The sequence below is a fragment of the Mastomys coucha genome, unplaced genomic scaffold (genome assembly GCF_008632895.1).
Source record: "Mastomys coucha isolate ucsf_1 unplaced genomic scaffold, UCSF_Mcou_1 pScaffold22, whole genome shotgun sequence".
Lineage (NCBI taxonomy): Eukaryota > Metazoa > Chordata > Mammalia > Rodentia > Muridae > Mastomys > Mastomys coucha.
In genome coordinates this window covers 234,177,965-234,196,343 of record NW_022196905.1, presented here as the reverse complement: position 1 = coordinate 234,196,343, position 18,379 = coordinate 234,177,965, and the positions used below count along the sequence as shown (strand labels likewise).

General features: G+C 44.3%; 1 protein-coding gene across 7 annotated transcripts in view; it reads left to right on the top strand.

The window, feature by feature from the left end:
- The first annotated feature begins 3,995 nt into the window (after positions 1-3,995).
- Positions 3,996-18,379, top strand: part of Cnot1 (CCR4-NOT transcription complex subunit 1) — a 98,044-nt gene continuing 83,660 nt past the window's right edge. For all 7 annotated transcript variants that reach the window (XM_031340989.1, XM_031340991.1, XM_031340987.1 and 4 more), the window contains exon 1: positions 3,996-4,124. The gene's annotated coding sequence lies outside the window, so the exon portion shown is untranslated. The remainder of the gene's footprint in view (positions 4,125-18,379) is intronic.

Below are 18,379 nucleotides of genomic sequence, written 5' to 3'. Positions count from 1 at the left end.
AAACAGAAAACCCAGCAAGCAAAAATTGAATTCAGTTTGTTATTCCTTGCATATAAAACAAGAGCTCTACCACAAGCCTCAGCTTCATGATCCAGAAAAAGTAGTGACTAACTCAGCCCCGACCTCACTGGGACACAAGGTGTGGATGAGGTTCCATAGTATTTTTAGAACAAGTTGACTGATTAAAAACAAAGACCCAGGGCCGTGGTGGAACTCAGTGCCTCAGTTCTTGGCTAGCTAGTATACCCCCTATCTTTGTGCCTAGACTCCTGGCACTTGAGAAGCTGAGGCAGAAATGAGAATTCGAGTTCCACCTGGCAACACAGCAGAGCTATGCAGGAAGCAAACAAAACAACAAAGCAATGGGCCAGGGCACTTGACTGGCACATGAGGCTCTGTTGAATCCCCCTGGGGAAGGGAAGTAACTCACCCTGGTGTAACAGGAAGTTAGTGGTATAGTCCAGGTAGGAAGTGGGTTTCTGGTTGTTTCAGAGGGCTTAAAAAAAAAAAAAAGAAAAACCAACACAATATTGCAATTACTTCTTTGAGAATATTATACATGTATTTAATGTATTTTTTTATCATATTTATCCCCAGCTTCATATTTATCCCCCTGCCCAACTTTATGTTGTTTTGTGTGTGTCATTGTCATCCATCTGTCTTACCCCTACCCCCACCTCCACCTCCTTTGAGACAGGGTCTCACTATGTAGCTCTGGTTGTCCTGGAATCACAGAGATCTGACTGCTTCTGCCTAAATGTGAGCGGTGAGCTCAGGGCATGAGGGCATGAGCCACTATGCCTACTCCACACCCTTACCCCCCCCCCCAAGAGTCCAGTTTGATCTGCCTGCAGTACTCACGGATGAGGGAGCATCCACTGGAGCACAGTGAACCTATTAAACTCTCTTCATACCCTAGCAGCCATGAACTGTCAATAAGCTAGACAGGCAGGAAGGGCTAGAAGCTCGTGAGCACTCCTTCTCATTCTCTCGGTAGGATTTTTGCAATATGTCTCTTGGACATCCTTTGGCCCAGGGATGTCACAGCTTTGGACAGGAAGAAGTCCCAGAGTAGTCAAAACTGCCAAAAATTGAAGTTACTCAGTTATCTGGAAAAGGAAGGGGAGGAGGGGCTGAAAATACCATCATAGAGAAATAAAGTCATTGATTTCTGCTCTGCTTTCTTCAAAGTATTTCTCTCCACATATACTTTTTAAACAGTCTACACAGATCTAAAAATGTCTTTCTTTGTCATATAGCTGTGATCTGTTCCCCAGACTTCTAAGCCCATAAAACAACACAAGTTTGCTGATTTTTCTCTTAGTTTTTAGAATATTTTTAACCATGATAAAAGTTATATCAAAAATTATTTCTTACATTTAAATCCTCCATTCCCAAATTACTATTTAAAAAAATTTTTAATTTGGGCCTGGAAAGATGGCAGTTAAGAGCACTGACTACTCTTCCAGAGATCCTGAGTTCAGTTCCCAGCAACCACATGATAGCTCACAACCATCTGTAACGGGATTGGATACACCTATTCTGGTGTGTTTGAAGACAGCTGCAGTGTCATACACATAAAATAAATAAATAAATCTTTTAAAAATTTTTACTTTTAACACCAAGTTTTTCTGTTGTGTTTTACTTTATCACCAGGATATTTTGTGAAAGTTGGACAGAATCGGCCCGGTGAGCTTGTCTGCTGGTTAGGACATCCTGTTCCTAAGGATATTTGAAAGCAAACAAATGTAATTGCTGAGTTAGAAGGTGACCCTCAGTAGATCCTATATGAAGGTCTTCTCAACCTTTCTAGAAAAGACAAGAACCACCCAGCTCAGATACATAGTCAAAGGACTTTGACCTCCAGAGTATTGTGAAAATCTTGGTTCAGTTTTTATGGCTGTCAGTTTTTAGTAGTGATGGTATTGCTTCCGAGGAGAGATAGGCAGTGGGCTTATGATGAATCTCCTCTTGGAGGCCCTGTTTATATTGGTAAACCATCAACTAGGCAAAGACAGGAGGAAGTAGGGAAAAGCAACTCAGCTTTATTTCAGCTTATCTTCAGTTTGGGGGCAATTGAAGCTTGAACTAAAACTGGTTGTAGAATTACAGAATTGATCTTAGGTAGTTGACTTGTATGTCCCCCTCCCCTTTCTACAGAACAGTCCCTTAGGATGGCAGCCTCTGGAGTGCAGGAACAACCGGCATAATGTTCAGCTTTGTCTCTCTTCTTTAACAAACACCTAGAGAAAACAAACCTACTAAATGAAACCACCCCCAGATTGCTAAATCGCACAAGTAAAACATCGGTAAAAAGTTTAAGGCGGGGTGGGGGGTGGGGGGGCTGGAGAGATGGCTCAGTGGTTAAGAGCCGCTGATTGCTCTTCCAAAGGTCCTGAGTTCAAATCCGAGCCACCACTTGGTGGCTCACAACCATTCGTAATGAGATCTGACGCCATCTTCTGGGTGTCTGAAGACAGCTATAATGTACTTAAGTACATAAAATAAATAAGTAAATAAATCTTTAAAAAAAAAGGCTCAAGACAGGGGTTGGAGTGGAGCACTTTTTGCTGTTTTTGCAGAGGAGCAGGGGTGGGTTTCCAGTGCTCCTAGGGCAGCTTACAACTTTACAGCTGTGACTCTCATCTCAGTCCTGGGGTATCCAATGTCTTCCTGGGTATCACTTTTTGTTTGTTTGTTTAAATCTAGGGGCTGGAAAGATGGCTCAGAGATGACAAGCGCTGGCTGCTTTTCCAGAGGACCCACCTGGTGGCTCATGACCATCTGTAACTCCACTTCAGAGGAACCGACACCCTCATCTGACCTCTGAGGACACTGTATACACATGGTGCAAAGATTTACATGCAAACAATGCCCATGCACGTAAAATAAATAAAAGTCTTTAACACATCTCTTTATAATTCAAATAGTACTGGTCTGAGAGGTTACGCCTATTATCATCTCAGTAGTTTGGAAGATTACAAGGAGCTCAAGGTCAATTTATGCTTCATAGTGTGTTTCTGGCCAGCCTGGACTACTGCTGGGTTAACTGAATGAGACCTTGTCTCAAACAAAAATCCTACAAGACAGGACACAGCAGATAGCAAGGGGCATTGGCATCCTTGAGAATGGCCAGGAGCAGGAGGAGAACTTCAGTTTCTATATCTCTGCAAAGCGTCGCTGCTTCAAAAGACAAATGGAAAACAAACTTTAAAAGAGCTAGAACTAGGTGGGCACCTGGGAGACTACAACCTCCAGCATGCATTGCTGCTCTAGGGCGCAGACAGTGACGGAAGGCACACGTTATTGCTTTTGCGACGGGAATAGGCGGGGCGTGCGACTACATAACCCAGGATGCAAAGAACCTCAACTTTGACCCGCGTCTGACGCTTTCTGATGGCTGGTGCTCCTTGCTAAAGAGATCCGAGGGGTGGATAATGCTTCCGCTGGGACCTCTCGGACCGTGACATTTTGAAAGACGAAGGAAAGTAGACAAGGGCTGCATCACCCTGTCTCTAAGTTAGAGTAGTTTGTGCGCAGGGTGGCAATGCATTAGCGGGCTCCCTTCCGTATTTTTTTTTTTTTTGTTGTTGTTTTTTGTTTCCCGGAGGCAGCGGCCAGCCAGTTCCCATAGGTGGAACACCTCGAAGCCAGATGTCTTCGAGTCCCAAATTGAAGTTCCCAACGCCTACCCATTGGCTCGCACCCGGGTGCGCAAGCGCCCGGGCTCGGACCCGGTCCCTTAAAGCTGATGAGCGGCAATTGGCCTGAGCCCGCAAAATAGGAGTCTGGATTGGTAGTTGCTAGCAGGACCCTGGTTTCTTCCTCGACTTCTGCGAGTGATTAGTGTGTGATTGGTTTAAATCCGCGGGTACCTGTCGGCGATTGGACGGCAGTTGCGGACATCGTGCGGCCATTGGCTGGCGCTAGGGCCATCCCTCCACCAAGGCGGGCAGCGAATGGTGAAATGGGAACTGGGAGGGGAAAGGCCGCGACGTGAGCGCGCGACCTCGGGCGCCATTTTGTCGAGAAACAAGCGGAGTTAACCGAAGAGGGGGGTCGAGGAGAGCCGGAGTAGAGGACCCAGGAGTTTCCTGTGTCCAGCGCTGCCGGAGCCGCCTGAGGTGAGGCGGGCTGGGGCTGAGGGTGGGGGTGGAGGAGGCTGGGAGTGTCAAGCTCCGGACGCGGGTCCGGGTGGGAGCGGTACCGGGGGTGGACCAGGGGCCACTGGAAGCCTTTCCCGGAGCGTCGGGACTCGGGTAGCCGAGACGGAGACGTGGAGCCAGGCGGGAGGGGACGGACTCGGGCCCGCTCGCGGCGGCCTTGCTCTCCGGAGAGGGGAGACCGGTGCGCACGTTCCTGGATTCGGAGCGCCGTGCGCGGGTGAGCCCCGGAGCGGCTCCGGCCTGGGGCCTGAAGGCTTCGAGGATGGCGGCGGAGGTGGCAGTTCGGATCCCAGGGCCTCGGCTCGCCGCGCGCGCAGGCTGCACCCTCCGCTGAGCGCACGAGCTCCTCAACTGCCCCTTTCCTCCCGGGCTCTCGGATGGGGGGCGGTGGGCACGGGCGCCCGCGGCCTAGGTCCTCGGCGGGCGGGGGACGGGTTGGGAGTTAGTGCCGACTCGTAGCGCTTTCCGGGGACTCGCTCCCCTCCTTCGCCCCCCAGCACGTTGTCAAGCCCCCTGCTTTCTGGTGGTTGGCGGTGGGAGGGGCGGGCGGGCGGGAGCGAGCACTTCCGTGTTACTTCTCTCGCCACAGGTTTTTTTGTTCCAGCAGCGCGCCCGGGCGCTCGCACTTTCTAACAAGTCGGTCCCCCCACTTAAGTCACCTAGGTCCTTGTGGGGTCGGTCGAGTTGATTCTGCCTGTTCCCCACCCAGCGGTAACTCGGGGCAGATGCCCACCAGCGAGCAGAATGCTTGTATTGTAGGTCTTGAAGTTGGTGCAGGCCTTGGAGAGGTTTAAAAGCCTAAGGCTAAACAAACACATTTGGCCATGCCACCAGGTCTGGGAGTTCACCCACCTGTGCTCACAGACAGTTCCCTGCGGGAGGAGTGCTTTGTAGGTTTTTTTTTTTTTTAAAGTGCTTTTCAAAGTGTATGTAAAATTAAACTTTATGAGAAGTAAACGTTTCCCTGAACTCACCTAGACAGATACTACACTTCCCCCTTCCGTGGACATTTAATCCAGGATGGCATTGTATCAGTGAGCTCTAGCCCCAGATGTCGAATTTCTTTAGGGTCTCCCCCCCCCCCCCCCCCCCCCCCCCCCCCGCTCCAAAACTGAGTAACAGTGCTTGAGTTTTCCTGTTGCAGTTGGATCACTTGTGATTACAATGGAGAGTTAAGACAAAAAATCAAAACAATAACCAACAACAATCAGCCAGTAATTGAGTAAGTGTACTCCTCACTAGAGAAAATACTAGCATTTACCTCATGACCTCTCTCCTTGGAAAAGGAGTAGGAATACATGTGTGAAAATGGTGGAGGTATAAATGGGATCTGTTTTAAGTGATGTATGAGGACATTACAGATGGTTGTCCCATTGCAGGAAAATGGGCCTTCGCCTGAAAGGTAGTATGTGAGTAAAGTTTTTTTTTTTTTTTTTTTTTTTTGCAGCAGAGGGGCTGACTTGGAAATTTGGTTCTTTTTCACCTGGTCCTGGCTGTTCCTTTAGTGGAAGCAAGTCTAGAATCAAGGCACAAAAAACCCTGACCTTTAGCTGGGTGTGGTGACAGTGGCTGCTTGTAATCCTAGCAGTACAGAATAGCTGAAGCTCATTGTGATTTCTTTACAGCCTAGGTTACATTTACAGCCTTGTCTGAACAACAGAAACAGTGGGGAAAACCAAAGGCTGGGTGGGGAGGATCCTAATCTCTAATACCTGAAAGTATTTTTTTAAACTCAAGATTAAAATTTGTTGAATAACTAACACACACACAGTGAGTGAGTTTAGCTCGTGTGTGGAGGTCAAAGAACATCAGGAGTCAGTATTCTGACTCTTAAATCTCAAGGATGGATCTCAGGTCCTCATGCTTGTGTGGCAAATAGTTTTACCTTCTGAGCCATCTTGAGGCCCTTAATGATTATAGTCTTAGAAGTTGGCTTTATTTTTTTGGTGACTTTTTATTTTATTACTTTTGTGTGTGTTTTGTTCATATATATGTGTACCATGTGCATGCCTGGTACCTGAGGAGTAGAGAAGAAGGCATTGGATCCTGTGGAGCTGGGGTTATGGGTGGTTTGGAACCTATACCACCCATATGGTGTGGGTCTTGGTAACTTGGGACCTCTGCAGGAGCAGCAAGGGCTCTCTTGACTTGCTTGAGCCATCTCTCCAGCATTTTGTTTTGAGACAAGGTATTGCTCTTGTAGCTAGGGTAGCCTCAAGTTCAGAGTCCTCCTATCTTAGTTTATTAAGTGACAGTGTTACCGTACAGCAATGTTGGATTATAGATCCTCAAAGACTAGGTCACTACATAACCTAACCCTGTTCTGTCTCTTTAAAACACATTTATTGTGTGAGTGGATTTATGTTGGTATGGTGAGTACACCCCACAGTACTCAAGGTTAGGAGGACAATTTTCTTTTTTTGATTTTTTTCGAGACAGGGTTTTTTTTCTGTGTAGCCCTGGCTGTCCTGGAACTCACTTTGTAGATGGGGCTGGCCTCGAACTCAGAAATCCACCTGCCTCTGCCTCCCAAGTGCTGGGATTAAAGGCATGTGCCACCACCTCCCGGCAGGTGGACAGTTTTCAAGAGTGGTTTCTCTTCTACTGTTTGGGTCCCAAGCATAGAACACAGGTTGTCAGGTCCCAGTGGCAAGTGCCTCTACCCAGTGGTGTATACTGCACGCACTTGTTCCCATTTGATGTTCCCATTTGATGCTTTTTTTTTTTTTTTTTTTTTTTTTTTTTTGGTTTTTCAAGACAGGGTTTCTCTGAGTAGCCCTGGCTGTCCTGGAACTCATTCTGTAGACCAAGCTGGCCTCGAACTCAGAAATCCGCCAAGTGCTGGGATTAAAGGCGTGCACCACCACTGCCAGGGTGATGCTTCTTGAATTAACAAAAATAGTATCTACCCTTTTGAAACAGCGTGTTTGCTGACACGCTAATACTCTGTATGTGTTGTTGGGGTTTGAACACAAGACCTTAACATGCTAGGCAAATGCTCTACCCCTTGGTTACATGTTTTGCCCTTTGTCCACCACTCCCAGACCCCCCAAAGCACTCATTATGAAACATAGGCTAATCTTGGACTTGTCCTGCTGCCCTGCTTTCCAAATGCTGAAATTACAGGAGTGTGCCATCACTTCTGTTTTGGGGTTATTCATTACTTGTTTTGATTTATTTATAGGCAGAATTTCTCTGTGTAGCCCTGGCTGACCAGGAACTAACTCAGTTTGTATACCAGGCAGGCCTTAAACTCAGAGATCCTCCTGCTTCTTCCTCCCAAGCTCTGGGATTAAAAGTTTACCACCACCTGGCATGTTTTGGTATATTCTAAATAAAAGATATATGTGTATTTAAGTATGTCTTCTTGTCTTAACTACTAAATCCTAAGAACAAACATCGTGTATTGCGCTAGCAGTAGACTATACTGGCTTTGATCTCACAGTGGCCCAGCTCTCAGGTGTTGGGATTAAGGGTGCTAGCCACCAGACTGGGCTGGCTCACAAAGCATGTTTCAGAGACCAAAATGATCTTCATCGTGCCCAGGTTTTTATGTTAATATTTATATATTTGTAAGAATATAGCAAAACAAAAGTGTTTTTTGAGAAGCATAGAGCAGTGTGGGTATAAGGAATTCATTCCCAGCTGGGCAGTGGTGGCAGAGGCAGGCGGATTTCTGAGTTCGAGGCCAGCCTGGTCTACAGAGTGAGTTCCAGGACAGCCAGGGCTACACAGAGAAACCCTGTCTTGAAAAACCAAAAAAAAAAAAAGAAAGAAAGAAAGAAAGAAAATCATTTCCAGGGCTTGGAGGTGGTTTACTGGGTTAAGTTGGGGCAGACAAAGTTGTCCATTGATCTTTACATATTTGCTCTGGCATGGGTTATACACGTGAGAGCATTTACAGCGATTAAATTTCAAACTAACGCAGGAGAAGAACCCATAGTAAGATCCTATCTTGGAAAACCAGATTTCTATAGTAAGACCAGGATCAACTGACACACACACACACTCCCCTCTCTCTCTCTCTCTCTCTCTCTCTCTCTCTCTCTCTCTCTCTCTCTCACTCCCTCTCCCTCTCACTCACTCTTCCCCATTACCCCCCCCCCCTTTGTTTTTTCCAGACAGGGGTTTCTTTGTGTAGTCCTGGCTGGCCTTGAACTCAGAAATCCGTCTGCCTCTGCCTCCCAAGTGCTGGGATTAAAGGCATGTGCCACCAATGTCCAGCAGAGGATCTCTTACTATAGGATCTCCATACTACGTAAGATCCTATCTTTGAAAATCAAAACATTTCAATTTTCATTTGTGGGAAGCTCAGCTTGTAGGATGTGGCTTAATTTTGTTATACTTGTAAAAATGCAATTCCTAGAGATTGAATTAATTAGATAATAAACTATAGGACGAAGTTGGTTGTGATGGTATGTCTAGTCCATTCACAAAGGAGGCTGAGACAGTAATATCTTGAGTTGCAGACCAACGTGAAGGTGCAAAATGAGAACCTGTCTCAAACTTGGGGTGGGAGGTGATGGTCACCTAATTACATGAGATGTTGAGTCATAGATGCTACTTTGAAGAACACAACATAGATTGTGTGAGTGCAGGCACAAATGGCCTTGGCCTTTAGTGTGGCTGTCAGGACAACCTCAAAGATTGGCCTTTCACTTCCCCATTCTGACAGTCTGTTGTTTTCTATGACATATGCCTGGCCAGCTGGCCCACAAGTTCTGGGATTCTCTCTACACAAGGATTATGACTAGCACTACAGTTCCTAGCTTTTCCTGTGAGTTCTGGAGATTTGAATTCAAGTCCTCATGTGTAGGTAGGAAGCACTTTTAACCAGCTCACCATGTAAATTTTCTTTGTGGAAATAGAGACACCTTGTGTAGCTCTGGCTAATTTGGAATTTGTGATGTGAACAGGATGACCTCGGTGTTGGAAAGCTCTTCCCAGTTGCTGGGATTGTAGGTATGTACCTCAACACTGTCTTCCTTTTTGTTTTTAAGATTATATATGAAGTGTTTTGCCTGTGAGTATGCATGTGCATGACGAGAAGAAGGTTAGAGTTCGCAAGAGTTGTAGGTGATCTGCTAGATGTGGGTGTTGGGAAGTGAGTCTGAGTCTCATTAGAACGGAAGCGATTTTCCCCTAACTGCTGTGCCATCTCCACCTACAGTCTCAGCTTTCCTTCTCCCCTTGTCTTTCTCTTTCTTTGAGATAGTCTTGTAGTGATTTAGACTCTGCTAGCCTACAACTGGACCCTTACTGCCTTAGGCTGCTTGGGCATAAAGGTATGACTCTGCACTACTATGTTTCCCTCTGTCTTTCCGGGTGAGGGGTTAGGGATTTAACTTGTCCATGACTAGAATTTAGGTAGGCATCCACTTGCCTTTGCCTTTTGAGTGCTGTGTTGTGATTAAAGGCATGTTTCACTGTGCCTAGTTTGCTTCTAAAGTGTTCTTTAAGAAGTCCTGATGGGAGGGGCTTCAAGGGAGGAATACCCTTGGGCTTTTTTTGGTTTTGTTTTTAAATTGTGTATGTTTGGGGGAGTTAGCCATAGTCCTTACAGAATTTACAGGATTACTTTTCTTTTTTTGTTTTGTTTTCCCTCAGAGACAAGGTTTCTTTTTACTTTTTTTTTCTAAGTTTTATTTATGTGAGTACAATGTCACTCTTCAGACACACCAGAAGAAGGCATCAGATCCTATTACAGAGGGTTGTGGGCCACCATGTGGTTGCTGGGAATTAAAGTCAGGACCTCTGGAAGAACAGTCAGTGCTCTTAACCACTGAGCCATCTCTCCAATCCCTGGAGATACGGTTTCTCTGTAATAGCCCTGGCTGGAACTTACCTTGTAGACCAAGATGGCCTCGAACTACAGAGATTCATTTGCATGTCTCTTTCAGTTCTGGGATTAAAGGCATGTGCACCACCATGTCCAGCTGTATACAGTTACTTAATGCTAGAAATCTTGATGATCTTAAATAGGCTGAATTCACCCATAGTAATGATATCTGCATGGTCTTTAACAACAACAACAACAACAAAAAGCCAACAATGAAGTAGTATTTTTTTTAATTTTTATGGGTGTTTTGCCCAAATATGTATATCTGTATCTGGTACTCTTTTTTTTGTTTTTGGTTTTTCGAGACAGGGTTTCTCTGTGTAGCCTTGGCTGTCCTGGAACTCACTCTGTAGACCAGGCTGGCCTCGAACTCAGAAGTCCGCCTGCCTCTGCCTCCCAAGTGCTGGGATTAAAGGCGTGTGCCACCACCGCCCGGCTTATCTGGTACTCTTAAAGACCAGAAGGGGATGTCATATTGCCACACTGGAGTTATCATTTGAGAAGCTGCCACATGGGGGCTGTGAATAAAACCCAGGTTCTTTGGAAGAGTAGCCATTGCTCTTAACCACTGAGCCATCTCTCCAACCTCTTTTCTGCATGTTCTTCAAGCAAGGAGACAGGTGCACAGACATGTTCTTGGGGCACTTTTTTTTTCTTAAGATTTATTTATTTTATGTATATAAGTGCTCAGTGTAGTTGTACAGATAGTTGTGAGCCTTCATCTGGTTGTCGGGAATTGACTTTAGGACCTCTGCTTGCTTGCTTGCTCTAGTCAACCCTGCTCCCTCAGGCCCAAAGATTGACTTATTATTATAAAATAGTTAGCTGTCTTCAGATGCACCAGAAGAGGTGTCAGATCTCTTTATGGGTGCTAGTGAGCCACCATGTGGTTGCAGGACCTCTGGTAGAGCAGTCCGTGCTCTTAACCGCTGAACCATTTCACTAGCCCCCTTTGGCACATTTATTTATTTATTTATTTATTTATTTATTTATTTATTTATGTTTTCCCCAAGACAGGGTTTCTCTGTATAGCTCTGGCTGTCCTAGAACTCACTCTGTAGACCAGGCTGGCCTCGAACTCAGATATCCACCTGCCTCTGCCTCCCAAGTGCTGGGACTAAAGGTGTGCACCACCACCGCCCAGCCTTCTTTGGCACTTCTTGAATTGTGTTTTTAGATGTAGTTGAGGTAATCCTGGTGGATGACAGTGGTTCTCTGCATATTTAGACACTGAGACACACCTGTCTGTCTGTCTGTCTGTGTACTCCAGAGTTGCTTGAAGGTAATGTAGGTCAGGAAGAACTGGGTGTCAGTGCTTTCCTTTCACTTTGAGCCAGGGTCTTTTCGTTCACTGTACATTATGCTAGGCTAGCTGGTTTAGGAGCTTCAGGGGATTTCCCATCTCTCTCCTACCATCTTGCTGTAGGAGCATTGGGATTACAGACACCTGCTACCATGTTCAGCTTTATGTGGGCTCTGGGGATTTAAACTCAGGTCCTAATGTTTATGCAGCAAGTGCTTTATCCATGTAGTCATTTCTCAGCCTTGTTTTCTAAAGATTGTGTGTCTTTATATGACTGTAGAAGGAGACCAGGGGCGATGGATCCCCCTGGAGCTGGAGTTAGTGGTGGTTTTGAGCCAGCCACCTGACATGGGAACCAAACCTGGATCCTCTGTGAGAAACAAGTGCTTTCAACCATTGAGCCATCATCCCAGCCTTCCTAAAAATATTTCTGACACGGGACATTTCTAAATCCAAGAATAGAATTTTTAAATATTCAAAATGCTTTATTATTTTTTATTGGGGGAGGTACTCTGCCTGCTCCAGTGTCCTTGTGGGGATCAGAGATAACATGGAAATTGGTTCTCTTTACCATGTGGCTCCCAGGTATCAAACTTGGGTCTTCATGGTTTGTGGCAAGTACTTATTAAGCCATCTTACAGCCTTAAGAACACATACATAATTAAAGTATGCATGTGCTTTGGCATACATAGCGGGAGTCAGAGGACTGCTTAAGAGAGGCTGTTTTTCTCATTGCACTGGCAATGCTTTTACTGTGGAGGAATCCTATCTGACTAGAACATTTAATTTTTGAAGCTGACTATGATGATACATGGCTGTAATCCCATCTACTTAAGAGGCTGAGATGTGCGTGGATTACACATTGGAAGTGAACCTAGGATATGTGATTTGAAGTCCAGTGCTAGATAGACTGTCTCAAAAGGCCAACATTTTTGGATGCATATGGTTTATACGTATTCATATTTGTGTAATTGTGCTTTTTAGCTGGCCTAGCAGAGGTACAGGTGCAGTGCATACATTCATTGTTCTGCCTGGGGTGTTTATGAGGATGTACCCCTTTCTTTTTCAAGCAGATATACATTATAGGTACTTGGAAGTGTTTAATGTTAAAGTAATACGTAATTGCATATCAATGTGGATATGTGCATGTGAGTGCTGGTACCTGTGGTGCCAGAAGAGTTTTACTCCCGTGGATCTGGACTTGTAGAAGGCCTTATGTGGGTGCTAAGAACAGAACTCTGATCCTCTAGAAGAGCAGTATGGGCTTCTAACTTCTGAGCCATCCCTTCAGCACCAAGTGAGGTTTTAGTTTATCTCTGGTGATCAAAATTAATTGGCACTAATTTGTTTAAATATACTAACCTAGCTTTGAAATATTTGTATGTAGCCTTTTTGAGTTCTTGCTTGTCTTTGGTTTAATCTCTACCTTCCAACACACACACACACTTTTTCGTCTTTCAGAGAAAGGGTCTCACTCTCTAGCCCTTCCTGGCCTGGATCTGGTTTTGTAGAATGGGATTGGTTCTAGCTCACAGAACTCCCATCACTTCTGCCTCTGGAGTGCTGGGGTTAAAGGTATGTGCCACCACGTTTGGCCACAGTGCTTAGCGTATTATTGGCTGATTGGCTCTAAACCTAAACCCTCCCCCAACCTCCAAGCCTCCCAGTAGTGAACTACAGATATGCATCATCACACTTTGTTATAATTTCTTTAAAGTTTTTCTTTTTTTAAACACATTTTCTTTTTTTTCCTTTTTAAAGATTTATTTATTTATTATATTTAAATATACTGTAGCTGTCTTCAGACACTCCAGAAGAGGGCGTCAGATCTCATGGATGGTTGTGAGCCACCATGTGGTTACTGGGATTTGAACTCAGAACTTTCAGAAGAGCAGTCAGTGCTCTTAACCGCTAAGCCATCTCTCTAGCCCAGTTTTATTTTTCCTAAACCAATTATTATGTTTTATGAGTGTGAATGTTTTGTGTGTGCCATATTATGCCTGCTACTCACTAATGCTTGTGAACTACCATGTGGGTGCTGGGAACTAGACCCAGGTTCTCTGTAAGAGCAGCAAGTGGTTTTTAACCTCTGAGTCATCTGTCCAGCGCCTTAGCCTCTTGGTTTATTTATTTATTTATTTTTTGATGATTTATTTTATTTATTTCATGTGCATGAGTACACTGTAGCTGTACAGATGGCCATGAGCCATCATGTATGTGGCTGCTCGGAATTTAACTCAGGACCTCTGCCGTCTCCCTCTCGCTCCAGTGTAATTCACTGTCGCTGTCTTCAGATGCATCAGAAGAGGGGGTCAGATTTTATTATGGGTGGTTGTGAGCTACCATGTGGTTGCTGGGATTTGAACTCAGGACTTGTGGAAGAGCAGTCAGTGCTTTTACCATCTCGCCAGCCCGGTTTATTAAGATTACTGTTGGTACTCTGTCTTCAGTTATATATCATCTTTTTGCTTTGTTTTGTTTTTGTTTTAACCTTTGTTTTGAGATATGATCTTACTTTGTCCGGTCTGTTTAGAGGCTGTTTAGAGCTATGTAGATGAAATAGCCTTGAACTCATCCTCCTTCCTGCCACTTTCCTGAGAGCTTAGAGTTGTGTGACTTAATACTGGGTCCTTGTGGCTGGTGACAGATCATGTTACCAGTAACCTTATTGCTACATGCAAGTATATAAAGGCATCTCTTGAATGGGCCTCAGAGACAAAACATTTTCAGACTCTGGCTACATTGTTGTTGTTTTTTAAATAAGATATATTTACTTTGTTTTGCCTACAAGTATGTATCTTTTCCATGTGTGTGCCAGGTGCCCTCAGATCAGAAGAGGATGTTGGCTCCTCTGGAACTGGAGTTTATGGGTAGTCCTGAGCCATCACCATTTGGGTGCTGGGAATAGACATGTGTCCTCAACAACTGCTCTTAAAACTGTTGAGACAGTTCTCCAGCCATTTGTTTCTTTTTAAAAAACCCTCATCTTTCACACCTGTAATTTTGTTGCTCTCCAGACTGAAGCAGGAAGAAATCGCCTGTCAGTCTAAGCTACTAGTGATACATATCTTTAGAAAGAGACCTTACCAGGTTGTGTTTTTTCAACCTAGAAATTGAATATATCCACTGGGACCACAAAAAGAAGGTCTACAAATCTATAACTATCCTCTTGTCTGCCTCCAGAATATTGTTATTTGAAGGTGTTTCCTTATGTGCCAGCTTAGTTCATGTTTAGTTTAGCTTAGTTATGTTTCTGTTTGTATTTTTAGACAGGGTTTCTTTGGGTATAGCCCTGGCTGTCCTGGAACTCACTCTGTAGACCAGGCTGGCCTCAAACTCAGAAAACCACCTGCCTTTGCCTCCCAAGTGCTGGGATTAAAGGTGTGCGCCACCACTGCCTGGCATACTTTTTTTTTTTTTTTAAAGATTTATTTATTAGTATATCTAAGTACACTGTAGCTGTCTTCAGACACACCAGAAGAGGGCATCAGATCTCATTACGGATGGTTGTAAGCCACCATGTGGTTGCTGGGATTTGAACTTAGGACCTCTGGTAGAACAGTCCGTGCTCTTAACTGCTGAGCCATCTCTCCAGCCCATGGGTATTCTTTTGCTGACAAGTTGACAATATTTTGTATGTTACTGGAAACTTTGGAAGGGTATAGACTATTTCTTAGAGGATTTTAAGTGAAAGTCTCTGTAATCACTGTTAATCAAGACTGTATTTTTCTTTGGTCTTACAAACTTAGTTGTGCTTGGTAGCTGTTTTTTTATTTACCATTAAAAAAAAAAAACTGGCTGGAGAGATGGCTCAGCATGCAAGAGCACCCACTGACTGCTCTTCCCCAGGTCCTGAGTCCAAATCCCAGCAACCACATGGTGGCTCACAACCATCTGGCACGAGATGTGATGCCCTCTTCTGGTGTGTCTGAAGACAGTTAACATGTCCGTAAAACAAATAAATGAATCTTTACCAAAAAAAGAAAAAAAAAACAACCAGGAAAACCCAGACAATAAAAGTAAGATCCTGCTATTCAGTTTTGCAGCTTTTCCCATAACAACATGGATGGTTTACATTAATATCTTGTAACTATGATTATCTGTTAGTTATTCTTTAGAATACCTAATGTTCAAGAGACTCTTGTTTTGGGTTGTGTTCCCCAGTGAAAATGTGAATGTTCTTTCTTTTTTCTTTTTTATTAGATATTTTCTTTATTTAGATTTCAAATGTTATCCCCTTTCCTGGTTTCCCCTCCAAAACCCCCTATCCCCTCCCTCCTTCCTCCTGCTTACCAACCCACCCACTCCAGCTTTCTGGCCCTGGCATTCCCCTACAATGGGGCATAGAGCCTTCACCAGGACCAAGGGCCTCTCCTCCCATTGATGACCGACTAGACCATCCTCTGCTATATATGCTACTCGGCGCCATGAGTCCCACTATGTGTACTCTTTGGTTGGTGGTTTAGTCCCTGGGAGCTCTGAGGGGACTGGCTAGTTCATATTGTTGTTTGTCCTAAGGTGCTGCAAACCTCTTTCCTTGAGTCCTTTCTCTAGCTCCTCCATTGGGGACCCTGTGCTCAGTCCAATGGTTTGCTGCGAGCCTCCACTTCTGTATTTGTCGGGCACTGGTGGAGCCTCTCAGGAGACAGCTATGACAGGCTTCTGTCAGCAAGCACTTGTTGGCATCCATAATAGTGTCTAGTTTTGGTGACTGTATATGGGATGGATCCCCAAGTGGGGCAGTCTCTGGATTAATTCCTTCAATATCTGGTCATTCCTTCAATATGTGGTCCACACTTTGTCTCTGTAACTCCTTCCATGGGTTTTTTGTTCTCCCTTCTAAGAAAGATGAAGTATTCACACTTTGGTCTTCCTTCTTGAGTTTCATGTGGTTTGTGAATTGTATCTTGGGTATTCTGAGCTTCTGGGCTAATATCCACTTATCAGTGGGTGTATACCATGTGTGTTCTTTTATCATTGGGTTACCTCACTCAGGATGATATTTTCTAGTTCCATCCATTTGCCTACGAATTTCACAAATTCATGGTTTTTAATAGCTGAGTAGTACTCCATTGTGTAGATGTACCACATTTTCTGTATCCATTCCTCTGTTGAGGGACATCTCAGTTCTTTCCAGCTTCTGGCTATAATAATAAATAAGGCTGTTATGAACATAGTGGAGCATGTGTCTTTATTATGTGTTGGAGCATCTTCTGGGGTGAATGTTCTTAAACTTTTCATTCTACAGGATACAAAGTGGGTGTTTGAAAAAACTACATTAAGTTAAAACTACATTAACTTTGCCTGTTGGACAAAGTTCTATGAATGGCAGATAACTTTTATGCCAGTGGAATTTCTAGTTATTACTGCTGTTTTTGGAGAATTACTCAAAATGTCTTTGTCCCTTGTGATTACTATTTTGCTTCTTATTGTCTTTTTTTGTTTTTTGTTTTTTTTTTAAGGGGGGGGGGGACATTGCTGGGGACCAAATCCAGGGCTTTTTGTGGAGTGGACCAGCCAGCCCTCTGTCACTGAGTATTATCTCCAGCCCACTGTATAGAATCATATCTTTCATTTACTTAAAATTATTACTGCTCAGGTAGAGTTGACTTGTGTTTTATTGCTGTGACATATTAGTGTCATTTCTTTTCGTGGGTGTGTTTTTTTTTTTTGAGACAAAGTCTTCTTGTGTAGCTTCTGTACCCTCAAACTCAGTGCTTAGAGTTAAATTCAACCTTCTTAATGCTGCGACCCTTTAGTATAGTTCCACTATGTTGTAGTGACCCCCTAACCATAAAGTTGTTTTTGTTGTTACTTCATAACTAATTTTGGTAAAATTTAATTTACATTTGTTAAAAGTGTAAATTTTAATTTTTAGAGATAGGAACTTGCCAAAGGGGTCAAGGTCCACAAGTTGAGAACCATTGCTCTAGAATATTGATATTACAGAAGTGTGCCATCATGACAAGTTGTCAGTGCCCTACCATTTTGCCCTGTACAGCATGGTCAAATTTAGAAGCGAAGGAGAATGGTATGACTGTGGGATGGCTTTAACAGTTGCAGGTTAGTGTGGTTGTTTCCTATAGGTAGTTATTTCCAATGTAACTATTCTAGTGACACACAACAAATACTGTGAAGTTTAGAAGGGTGCATAAGCCGGGGAGTGGTGGCGAATGCCTTTAATCCCAGCACTTGGGAGGCAGAGGCAGGTGGATCTCTGAGTTCGAGGCCAGCCAAGGCTACACAGAGAAGCCCTGTCTCAAAAAATCAAAAAAAAAAAAAAAAAGGCCAGAGGAAGACTTTTGAGCTGCCTGGTCCAATGGGTGCTGGGAACTGAACTAAGGTCTGCCTCCTTTTTTATTGTTTTTTTTCAAGACCGGGTTTCTCAGTGTTGGTCATGTGTGTTGGTGTTTTTGCCAGCATGTATGTCTGTGTGAGGGTGTCAGATCCTATTGCCATGTGGATGCTAGGAATTGAACTCTGGTACTCTGGAAGAACAGCCAGTGCTCTTAACTGATGAGCTCTCTCCAGCCCTGCTGTACACAATCTTAATTGCTAGGTCATCTCTCTAGCCCCCTTTGATTGTTCTCCTTTAAGGTTTTGGGTTTGCTTATTTTTTAAATGTTGGTGTGTGTTGTGGCCTGTTTGTAGGGGTCAGAACAACCGTTAGGAGCTGCTTTTCTTCTGTCCTTTTGCAGGGAGTAAATAAACTCAAATTGCCAGCAAGTATTTCACCAGCCAAGAGCCACCTCAGCGATTTAAGATGCAGAGGGTCTGGGTTCATTCACATGGCAGTTCACAACCCATCCCTAATTCTAGTTTCAGGGGAAATCTGATACCCTTTGGCCTTCAAGGGTACTGAACATCTGTGGTGCCCAGACAAACAAGCAGACAAAGCATCCATGCATAAAATAAAAATAAGCTAAAAAGCCGGGCAGTGGTGGTACATGCTTTTAATCCTAGCACTTGGGAGGCAGAGGCAGTTGGATTTCTGAGTTTAAGGTCAGCCTGGTTTACAGAGTAAGTTCCAGGGCAGCCAGGGCTATACAGAGAAACCCTGGGGGCGGGGGG